The 12,187-nt window shown below is 40.1% G+C and overlaps 1 long non-coding RNA gene across 1 annotated transcript in view; it reads right to left on the minus strand.

The window, feature by feature from the left end:
* The window catches only part of LOC133072140 (uncharacterized), a 116,503-nt gene extending 113,002 nt beyond the window's left edge, over window positions 1–3,501 (minus strand). The window contains exon 1 of the long non-coding RNA XR_009696641.1: window positions 3,443–3,501. This is a non-coding gene — a long non-coding RNA (uncharacterized LOC133072140). The remainder of the gene's footprint in view (window positions 1–3,442) is intronic.
* Window positions 3,502–12,187: the final 8,686 nt, after the last annotated feature.

Here is a 12,187-nt window from a genome sequence, read left to right on the forward strand (position 1 = left end):
CTTTTGGTACCAATCAACAGGTGTGACTGGGTTTTTCTATATCCTTGATGATTTTTCTCTCTAGTTGCTCTGTTGGTTATTGAGAGAGGGGTGTTTAAGTTGCTAACTTGAATCATAATTTTTTTTTCTTTTCAGTTCCACTAGTTTTTGCTTCTTATACTTTGCAATTCTGTAACATGGTTAACACACACTTGGGATTACATGCTTTCTTGGAGGCTTGGCCCTTTTATTTATTTTTGTCCCTTTTATTTATGTCCCTGTCTGTCCATGGTGATTTTCTTTGCTCTAAGTCTACTTTGTCTGTGTGCATGCATGCTAAGTCGCTTCAGTTGTGTCTGAATCTTTGCGACCTTATGGACTATAGCCCACCAGGCTCCTATGTCTATGGAATTCTCCAGGCAAGAATACTGGAATGGGTTGCCACGTCCTCCTCCAGGGGATCCTTCCAACCCAGGAACCAAACCCATGTCTCCGGCATCTTCTGCATTGCAAGTGGATTCTTTACCCACTGAGCCACCTGGGAAGCCACCTTCCCAGGGAGAACAAGAGCCACTTTTTTTTATTAGGTGAGAGTGGAAGTCCAGGTTCCCCATGTTGTCCACTGACACCACAAGGGCTGGGGTGATGGGAGTTGGGAAGGCAACTCATTACTGCCTAGCAGAGATGGAAGTCCCAGATCCCCACTTAGTGCTTTCTGACCCCACTCCACTAGGGGGATGGGGGTGCCTCATTACGGCCTCATGAGGGTGGAAGTCTAGCTTCCTTACTTGGTCTTAGCTAGAGAAGGAGGAGTAGGATGTTATTTTTCTCTGTGACATTTGATTGGCATCTAGTGTTTATTATCTACAAGTTTTCTGCCTTACAAGACAGTCCCTTCCCTAGTCCTTTGTCTAGAAAGACCAAGTTTTTCTTGGGACCTTTTTTTTTCAATCTGCACTCATTGGCATTTTCTGAGTTGCTGTCTTCTCCAGTATTGAGTATGACACATAGAAGGCAAAAAGAAAATCCAGGGAACTCACCACTATGTCATCCCTCACATCCTCAGGTCTTGACTGGTCAGCTTCTTCTCTCTACAGAGTCTTCTTATGTTTGTTTTATTCAAAATATCCAAGGTCTTAATTGCATTCAGTAGAAGGAATAGGGAAAAGTACCTCTAGTCCATCTTTCTGTAAGTAGAATATGTGTACTAATATCAGGTACTCCCAGGTCTTAACCCCAAATCAAATGTGCAAGGTCACATCTCCATTATGCAGAGTCCATGTGAGTGAACCATCTCTCACTGCCACCAGCTTTCCATTTCCCCACAGGGACACATAGAAATAATATTAATAAAGGAAAAATAGAATATCAAAATAAGACTCTAGAATGCACAATAGATATTAACCATATATTCCAGGTCCCAATGTAATTGTTGTGGATAACATTTTCATATATTAAATTGGCATTCTTTTCATTTCTAATAATTCCTTTTTGCCCCATGACCCTGCCCCCACTCAACTGAACATTAAGTCATCTGCTACCTCCAAAGAGGGATGCTTCTATAGAAAAGCAGACCATTTTTTCAGTTGTAATAGCCTGATCTTTTGAGTATATGGCAAAAAGTGTACATTACCAAATAGACTAGAGAGAATGCATGATCATATAAAATCTAGTTTTTCCTACCCTAGAGGAAATACAAATTCTTTTAGTTGTGGAAGATAAGCAGTCATAAGATGGGAAAACTTATAAGAATTACTTGTTAACAAATATCTCTGAGAAAAGCATCCAAATGTTGTAGGCATGTCCAAAAGTTACAAGTAAGAATAGCCTGGAGAAGCCTTAGGAAAGGACAGGGCAGATAAAAGAGCAATAATGTTTCTGATAAATGGAGATCTGATTTACATCCAACACCTTGGGAATAGATGGCAACCACTTCAGGGCAGTCAGCTGACGGCTCTCTCAAGCCCACCCTTAGGAAGTCTTAGCATTCCTGGACTGACTCTCAATCCTGAATGTGTGGACGGGAGGGGAAGACTAGAGTCTGAACTGACTGAAGAAACCCTGATCTGGCTGAGGTTAAACATCTATGAAATGAGGGCTTGACATAAAACTTATGTTCAAATTTTTAAAAAATAGACACGGTTTACCTGCTTCTGTTGAGAGCCTAAGTTTCATTCCACTACACAAGTAATGAAACACAAAGAAATGTTGGCAAATGACCAGAGATAATCAAACAAGAGAGCCTGGTTTTCCAGTAGAGTTGGTAGACTAAATAATTTTGACAATTAAGCTAACTAAAGTTTTGCTTAACATATCCACAAACTTTAAATGTTTAAATCAAGTACTATTCCAGTACAATAATAATTAATTATGGAATGCCACTAAAGACTAAGAGTTATAATAGGTAGTTCTATATGTGGCAAAATAATTCAGGTTTTAGAAATTGCCACTCTGTGAAAAACAGCCACCAAAAAAAAAAAAGTGAAAATTGAGTTTCCTGTAAGAATCAAATACTCTGTTTAGAAAGTAGAAGTAATTGTTAAACGCCCACGACATAATTCATTTTTGTCCTTAAAGCATTTGTTCAGTTTAACTAGATTGGGCCACTGAAGATAAAGTGGTCACAGGAATCTTTACATGTCTTTGAAATGCAACAGGACTAGAAATGGAGCTACATGTACCTCTGCACGTGAAAAGCCACACAGTGCTTTCCGTCCCCTTCCTTCACCAGGGAGGCTTCCCTGGTGGCTCAGATGGTAAAGGATCTGCCTGCAATGCAGGAAACCTGGGTTTGATCCCTGGATTGGGAAGATCCACTGCAGAAGGGAATGGCAAACCACTCCAGTATTCTTGCCTGGAGAATTCCATGGACAGAGGAGGATAACAGGCTACAGTCCATAGGGTTGCAGACAGTTGGACACGACTGAGCAACTAACACACTTTCTTTCACTAGCCAGCATGAAAGGTGTCAGAAATCTGCTTTTTCTTATGTTCCTAGGCAATTCTAAGATCCAAAAGATAGAAAACAGGAGAGTACTCTAAACAGACCCTGAATCAGGCTCAGTTCAATCAGACTGATAGTCACAGCACCTGCTGTTTCCAGAATGCCTCTCTCTGCCTTTAATTCACGCCAGCCTCACAGCCTCTCTTTCCGCAGAAGTTAAAGCAAACTTCTCAACCTGTAAAATTCCAGCTAACTTTGAGTTCACCTTCCTCAAAGACCTCTGTGCCTGGGGGACTTCTGGGTAAAGACAGCAGAGTAATATTAATATATTCGACTCCACTGCCCTCACCCAAACTTTCCCGAAAACCTTTTCCTGAAAATGAAAATCTGGGGGGGGCGGGGGGGAGCAATGATATCATCAGTGAAACAAGGAAACAAACATAGCTGCAGTCCACAAGTACACTGCTCCAAATCCAGGGAGTCTGGATGGAGATATGGGAGAAATGCGCAAGTACATACCTACTTCCCCTAAAGGAACTGGCCGTGTGCGGAGGAGAGGTCTATGCAAGAATCTTCAGATTAGACAAACAAGTCCTGGAGGCGGAAATGCCCACAGAACTGAAATGTTGAGTCTTTTCAGATATAACACTTTTTTTTTTTTTTATGTTTTTATTATTTTTTTCTTTTGGCCACTTCTGTGGCAGGCACAATCTTAGTTCCCCCAACCAGAGATGGAACCCAGACTCCTTGCAGTAGAAGCACGAAGTCTTAACCACTGGACCACCAGGGAAGTGCCCACATGTTTTTTTTAATGAGAACTCATTCAAACACAGTTTGAACTAGGGGGATGATATTTTAATTCAGAAAGTGTGTAAGTTCATAAACAACCTTTCTCAGTCATTTTCAAGCTACCAGATTTCTTACAATTAAAGAGAAAGCTTTAACAGTACATAAAATCCTAGGAAAAAATAATCTGTCTTAGAAGTAAATGCTCTTAAGGACCTATATACCTCTGTTTAAGGCTGAATGATTCTGGATGTAAATACACACGGAGATTTAATTGTGCTACTGTCTTTTTTATCATTATCGGTTTTGCATTGTACTGATTACAAAAGTACAAAATTTTGAATAGTGTTCTAACCCTTTTTTCCCCAGAAGCTTATTTTCAGAGCATGACTTTTGCAGAACACAAGGTTTTTCAGAAATGTATAAACAGTGTGACAGCAGAAATGTCTTCAGGTCTATTGATAGGCCCAATTCCACTCCACTGAATGGCAGAGAAGAAACAGCTATGGGAGAAATCATGTGGATTGTTGAGCCTAGGCATCCCAAACAAAGGAACTAGGGGTTGAGGACCTCTGAATAAAGCAGTGTGGATGAAAAGCTGTATTGTAGGTCCCTCATCCCCACTCATGTTTCAGAATACTGGGAGGCAGGCAGAATACTGAAAGAGTCTTCTCTGGGGAATTTAATAAAAGAATAAAGATGTGAACGTACCAATATCAAGAACTCTCCAACAAATGTGGTCCACCCATTATTTTGTGAAACTCAAGAATGAAAAGCCCTACAGACACATGCTTAGAGCTTCCAATTAGCTTTTTTGTTAACTCTAATATGAGCAAACAACAAAGTCAGATATCTAAGGAAACTTCGGCTGACCTTAGATAGACAGCCACACATTCCTCAAACAAAGATGGGTTTCTAGATCACAAGGACCTACTGTACAGCACAGGGAACTTGACTCAATATTCTGTAATAACCTATACCAGAAAAGAATCTGAAAAAGATATATGTATTATATAACCTGAAACCGATACAACATTGTAAAACAACTATAGCCAATATAAAATAAAAATTGTTTTAAAGAAACAATGGGGGGAAAAAAAGGTATCTTTGGAATCAGCAAAGAATTGCAATGTGGGGTTTGCAATTGTGGTGAGTCATGTGCAAGTTCCTGCAAGGCAAGGGAAGGATAACACTTATAGAGGTGAAAAGGTGGTTGAGAGGGCTACGGGAAACGCAGAGTCTATGGCTTTTCATTGGCTGAATCCTTTTCAGGAAAGGAGACTTTCTTCTTCCTGACGGGTTCCACTATCATTGCAGGGCATGAGAGCTCCCTCTTCTGGTCTCCTAACTCTACTTGGTTGAGTTTCTGTTAATTAGTTTTTTTAACCTCTAATATAGAAGAGGGCTTCCCTGGTGGCTCAGATGGTAAAGAATCTGCCTGCAATGCGGAAGACCTGGGTTCAATCCCTGAGTTGGGAAGATCCCCTAGAGAAGGAAATGGCAACGAGTACTCTTTCCCTGAGAGTTCCATGGACAGAGGAGCCTGACAGGCTACAATCCATGGGGTTGCAAAAAGTTGGACTCAACTGAGCAACTTTCACTTTAATCACTTCAATACCGAAGACAAAGACCTCGCCCCAGCACCACCAAAAAAAAAAAAAAAGCAATTTTCAGGAAACAGTTACTTTGCAGTGAAGAAATCTTCAAAAATATCAACAATATCCTCAGAGAGATAAAAGAGGAGGTTACATCCATGAAACAAGAATGTAAAGTTCTCAAAAAGGAGAACAGTCTAAGAACAACAGAACTAAAACACAAAGAGCTACAACATTCAAGACAAATAAATTAACGAAAAGACAAACAAATGACAGAAAGAGAGGATGGCGAAGATGAAGAGATGGAAGTCAACAAAAGAATTCAAGAAAATTTCCCAGGATTAAAAGATACACATTTATTACAGACTCTAAGTTCACTCTGCTCGCCACATGACAGGCCAATGAATCCAAGAAAGAAGGGATTGAGGCACGGAAGAGACTTTATTCAGGGAGCCAGCTGATCAAGAAGATAGCAGGCTAACTTCTCAAAACAACCATCTTATGGGGTCTGGACACCAGACTATTTTATAGTTCAGAGATGGTGGGGGTGGGGATTTGGGGGAGAGGGAGGAGGTGAGGAAGCAAAGTAAAAAGGCCATTATTCTTGCAAACATCTCCCAGAATGGCAAACCTGGGGCAGGGGATATGTCAATTTCTTCCTTTCTGCCCTCTACAGGTGGACAGGGTTCTGAACAAATGCACTTTAGTTTAACAGTCAGGCAGAGGGGCAGGATTTTCTGAGACAGGCCATTCTGTGTCAAAGAAACAGTTCTAAGATGGAGTCAGAATTGGCTTCCTCCCTGCAACACATTTCCAAAGTGAAAGGGTCACAACACAATTTTTTAAATGCCCTACATCAACAAAACAAAAACATGCACAAGGAAATTTTCTTGGGAAATCTCAGAGCTCTGGGGACAAATAGAAGATTTTGCATGCTTTGAAGAGGAAAAATCAAGTCACATATAAAAAAAGAAAAGAGAAGAGAAGAAATATAGGAATCAGATGGCTTTAGACTTCTCAGCAGCAATACTAGAAGCAAGATGACTGAAGAACAAGAAGCAGTGGAGCCATGTCTTCAACATTTCTCTAAATTCAGCCAAACAATTAACCAAGCATGAAAAAAGAATGAAGATATTTTTGGAAACTCCAGGACTCCAAAATTTACATCTTGTTTACTCTTTGGAAGAAACAATTGAATGTTTTTTTTACCAAAGCAAGAGATTAAACCAAGGAAAGGAAAGACATGGAGTAACCAAGAAAAGACATGGAGTAACCAAGAAAGACATGGAGTAAACCAAGAAAAGGAAAGAGGAGAGAATTGAAGGTAATCTTAAAGTGGGATGATAGAAGAAGATCCTGGGGTAAGGGCTGTCATCAGGGTCAAAGGACAACAGTCCAGGTTGATGCAGTGTCTCCAAAAGACAGCCATGGTGAGAGCTGCCATCCCTCAGGTACTACCCGCTCCTGTGTACTGCCGTTTTAGTGGAGGAATAAACGCCTAGTGAGCCTGGTTTATATCATCATCTATACTCAGCCTATTTTGACCAAATGCTGATTAATTAAGCTCACGCTTTTCCCTCCATGCTACAACTATCACCAAGAGGATAAACAGAATATATGCTTTATCCAGTGTATCTCAGTTTTTAGCATGCAGCAAAATCACTTGTTATTTTTCCTTATGGTCTTTTCAATGTACTCTTAATATCTTTTGTTTAAATTTATTTATTTTTAATTGAAGGAGAATTGCTTTACAGTATTGCATTGGTTTCTAACAATCACTTCTTAAAACACAGACTATTGGGCCCCAAACCCAGAGATGTCTATTTAGTGGGTCTGGACTGGGAACTAGGAATGTCTAACAACTTCCTAGATGATACTTATACTGCTGGCCTAGGAACCACACTTTGAGAACCATTGCTTTTTACCTGCCTTTTAGCTCTGGGGTTGGTCATGATAAGCTGGGAATCAACAAGCAGAGAGTCCTACTTTCTTCAACCATTTTTCCTCTGGATATCTCTGGCGCACACTCCTGGCCTGTCAGATGTTTTGGTTTTCTCAGGATCCATTCACACCTTTGCTCAAAGACTTCTGCAAAGAAGTCTCCTAAAACCATTTCCAAGAGTCTGTTCAGCTTATTTTCTTCTGGGAGATCCCTTCTAACAATAGCAATGTAGCTCTCTTTTCCTACTTAGCCAGGTTTGTACTAACTAATCATGTTTTTAAGTATTCTTAGGCATACATACATACAGAGGTGATTTTAAAAACTGATTTCAAGTGAGGAAATTATGAACACAAAAGTCAGCAAATGATTACCACCACCGGGGGGGAATGGTATAACTGCGCAGGACTCACAGAGTATATCTAAGACTCTGGAATGACTATATATGAACATCCTTTTTATGATTAGTCTTTAATGTCTAATAATAAAGAATATCTTATTTATTCTTCAATATGAATTATATAGTTCATAATTTTTAAGAAAGAGAAAATAACACCTTCTTATTGAATATTTCATCTCAAAAAAAAAGATCATGGAGGAGAGAAAACAACTGAGAAGAAAGCTCTCAGGACGAAGGCAATAGCAGATTTGATGAAAAGATGTTTGAGACAATAAACCCAAGTCAGGTTTCAGATTGCCTTAGTTCAGTACCCCACCCACTCCCTTCACCTGATGGCCAGGCCATTCAAAGATGTGTAATAATCAGATGGCAATTAATGTAGAACCTATACATAAGAACTGCAAAAAAAAAAAAAACAGCAAGAAAAGAGAAATGTAAGCAAAGAATTGGTGAAGAACAGATATCACCAGAGGTACAACCCAAAGACTGCTGTTATTAGATTGACTAAGCAGAATTGCTGACACAGAACTTCTCAAAAACCATTGAACAAGTGTCCAGGAATAGGAGCAGGAATTCATTTAATTCCCCTGAAAATAAAAAGTGAAGTAAAAAATTCACCTAGTTCTTTAAGGGCAGGAGAAAAAAGAAGGTAGCTCAAAAGTAAAATACTCTATAGCAGAAACCCCGTGGGTGGCAGCCTGCCTTACTTCTCCAAGAGCTGCCAGGGTCACGTGTTTGAGTACTCAGCTGTGTTGTCTGAACTAGGACATGCCACTGGCCATAGGTGGTTGATCCAAGGATAAACACAAACATGGGCTCAAGACAGGCCTACCCATTTCTCTGGAAATGAAACTGAGACTAGTGTTTGCTGAAGCAGAGGCACTGATAGCAGAGTTCTACAAACTTCCTGCTGCTGAACCCTCAGTTTCTGTGCTTTCCAAGATTTGGCTGGTCAGTGATTTCTTGAATGAATAAGATAATCTTATGTCCATCCAATACACATCTTTTTTACTTAGGCTAGTCAGAGTCTATTTCTGTTACTTAGGAACAAAAGAATCTTAATTATTGTAGGCTTGTAATTATTTTCAGGAAAAACCTCCCAGAGCCTGACTTCCGAATACGTGTGTTTAGTTATTTTCAAAAATATCTTAAGCCAAACACTTGAGATTCCTGGAAACAGTATGACACACATTGTTCTCTTTATAATGAACTCATTTTCTCCTGAAGAGAAAGCGAGTCAGCTGCACAGCAGGCCTCAGGAGAATGGCCTGGACAACCTTGCTAGTGTCTGACCACCTGAATCACTCAGAAGGGAAAATATTCCCAGAAACTCGGTGAACCACCCAATCTAACCTGCTTGTTTTTATCAATTTTATCTTTCCTATTAATATTTTGTTTTCATTATAGGAGTAAAATGGATTAAATAGTATATAGTAGTGTTCATAAGTAGTGGAATACTCAGTTTTTAGAAATTATATTGTATTAATATATTCACATAACTCACAAATTAACCATATCTGAATAAGAAGTAGCAATTCAATAACTGATAGAGTAGTCCTCAATAATTCAGCATTTGGGCTAAACTAAACAAAATTCTCTTGAAACCCCAAAGTACTCTGCTTCATAAACCAGGGGTTAAGGAATTAGTGTATATTAAAGCCTACCTTCCTCCTTCTCTGTGTCTCTCCTTCTTACACACACACACGCTCACACACACATACACACAACCCTTCAGTTCAGTTCAGTTCAGTCGCTCAGCCGTGTCCGACTCTTTGCAACCCCATGAACCGCAGCACGCCAGGCACCCCTGTCCATCACCAACTCGCAGAGTTTACTCAAACTCATGTCCATCGAGTCGGTGATGTCATCCAGCCATCTCATCCTCTGTTGTCCCCTTCTTCTCCTGCCCCCAATCCCTCCCAGCATCAGGGTCTTTTCCAGTGAGTCAACTCTTCACATGAGGTGGCCAAAGTACTGGAGTTTCAGCTTCAGCATCAGTCCTTCCAATGAACACCCAGGACTGATCTCCTTTAGGATGGACTGCTTGGATCTCCTTGCAGTCCAAGGGACTCTCAAGAGTCTTCTCCAACACCACAGTTCAAAAGCATCAATTTTTCAGCGCTCAGCTTTCTTCACACTCCAACTCTCACATCCATACATGACCACTGGAAAAACCATAGCCTTGACCAGACGGACCTTTGTTGGCAAAGTAATGTCTCTGCTTTTTAATATGCTATCTAGGTTGGTCATAACTTTCCTTCCAAGGAGTAAGCGTCTTTTAATTTCATGGCTGCAATCACCATCTGCAGTGATTTTGGAGCCCCAAAAAATGAAGTCTGACACTGTTTCCACTGTCCTCCCATCTATTTCCCATGAGGTGATGGGACCAGATGCCATGATCTTAGTTTTCTGAATATTGAGCTTTAAGCCAACTTTTTCACTCTCCTCTTTCACTTTCATCAAAAGGCTTTTTAGTTCCTCTTCACTTTCTGCCATAAGGGTGGTGTCATCTGCATATCTGAGGATATTGATATTTCTCCCGGCAATCTTGATTCTAGCTTGTGCTTCTTCCAGCCCAGTGTTTCTCATGATACACCCTGCATATAAGTTAAATAAGCAGGGTGACAATATACAGCCTTGACGTACTCCTTTTCCTATTTGGAACCAGTCTGTTGTTCCATGTCCAGTTCTAACTGTTGCTTCCTGTATCATTCTAGTATGACCATAAAGGTACCAAGCCGAGAGGGTAAATAGAGGCTAAAATCAAGCTCATGTCTGCTTGCCAAACCATATACCTGGTCCGAGGTGTGTCTTTCTGGCAAAAAGAGACCCTTTTTTCCTAATTCACAAGAAGACAGGTATGTCAAGGACTAGCGCTTGGAAGAAATGGGTCAGAATGTGAAGATTTTTGAGCAAAGGAAAGACATCTAACTTATAGTTTAAGAGGATCACTATAGCTTTGTGTTAAGAATAAACTGTTAGAGTTGATAGGGGTGGCACGGGTGAAAGTAGGAAGACCAGTGTGGAGGTTAATCTGATTTACCAAGGGAAAGATGGTGGTAGCCTGGAACACAGTGGCAGCAGTGGAGGAGGTGAGTAGTGGCTGTATTCTTGATATGTTTTTAAAGAAGAGTCTTCAGTATTGCTGACAAACAGATGTAGGATAAAGAGAGAAGTCAAGGATGATGCCAAAGTTTTGGGTGTTAGCAGCTGGAACAATGAGGCTGCCATTGAATGAGAGAGGGAACCAACAGGACAAGGAGTTTTCAGGAAAAGATGAGGAACTCAGTCTTGAACGTGACAAATTTGAGACTCCCATTAGATATCTATGTGGCAATAATGATAAGTTAACTGATATACATGTCTTTAGTTAAGTGTAGAAACTAGAGTGAAGAAGTAAACGTAGGCATTGTAAGTGCCATAGATGGTATGCAAAGCCATGAGGCTTAGAGAGGTTACCAATGGAACAAAGAAGCAAAGAGAACCAAGAACTGGCGTCTGGGGCTCCCCAACACTATGAGATAGAGGAGAAAAGAAGAAACAGCAGAGGAGACTGAGATGAAGTAGCTAGCGTGACAGGATGAAAACTTCATGGTACCCAGAAGCCAAAAGAGGAAAACGTTTCAAGGAGGAAGAGTGATCAGCTGTGCCAGAAGCTGCTGGAAGTTCCAGCAGGACAGTCTGAGAAATGATACCACACTGAGTTAGCAATGGAGAGGCTTGGGAGCATTCTAAGAGAAACAGTCATAACCTAAAAACTTTTATTTCAAAGAAAAATTAAAAACAAACATCCAGCTTAAGAAGCTAGAAAGATAAACAAATATCCTACAATGTTAGAATAGATGAATTTCAAGATTGGTTCTGTAAAAAGGCCGATAAACGAGGACATAAATCTCCGTTGAGCTTCCCTGGTAACTCTGTGGTAAAGAATATGCCTGCAGTGCAGGACACACAGGAGTTGTGGTTCGATCCCTGGGTCGGGAAGATCCCCTGGAGGAGGGCATGGCAACCCACTCCAGTATTCTTGCCTGGAGAATCTCATGGACAGAGGAGCCTGGCAGACTACAGTCCATGGGATCGCAAAGAATCGGACATGACCAACGTAACTAAGCATGCATGCAAGTCTCTGTCAAGACAGAACAAGAAATAGAAAACACACACAATTAGTGTTGAGAAAGTGAGTATCACTTTAGTTCCAAAGATATAAAAATTGTAAGAAAATATGTCATGTACAACTTCAGGTCAATAATATTTTTACTAATAAAATTGATTATATTTTAGGAAATTATGTAGTAACAAAATTAAGGAAAGGGTAAAAAAGGAATGATTCAACAATCATTGAATGGTTATTAAATGGTTATCACATATATTTCTAAGTGAAAAACTTAAATTGCAGAATAACATGCATTGCACAATGCTGCTATTGTTTAAAATGTATATGCTCTTATATATATCCATATATATATGTACAGATGTGAGAGCTGGACAATAAAAAAGGCTGAGTGTCAAAGAATGATGCCTTTGAACTGTGGTGCTGGATAAGA

Source organism: Dama dama, chromosome 18 (genome assembly GCF_033118175.1).
Source record: "Dama dama isolate Ldn47 chromosome 18, ASM3311817v1, whole genome shotgun sequence".
NCBI classification, from domain to species: Eukaryota; Metazoa; Chordata; class Mammalia; order Artiodactyla; family Cervidae; genus Dama; species Dama dama.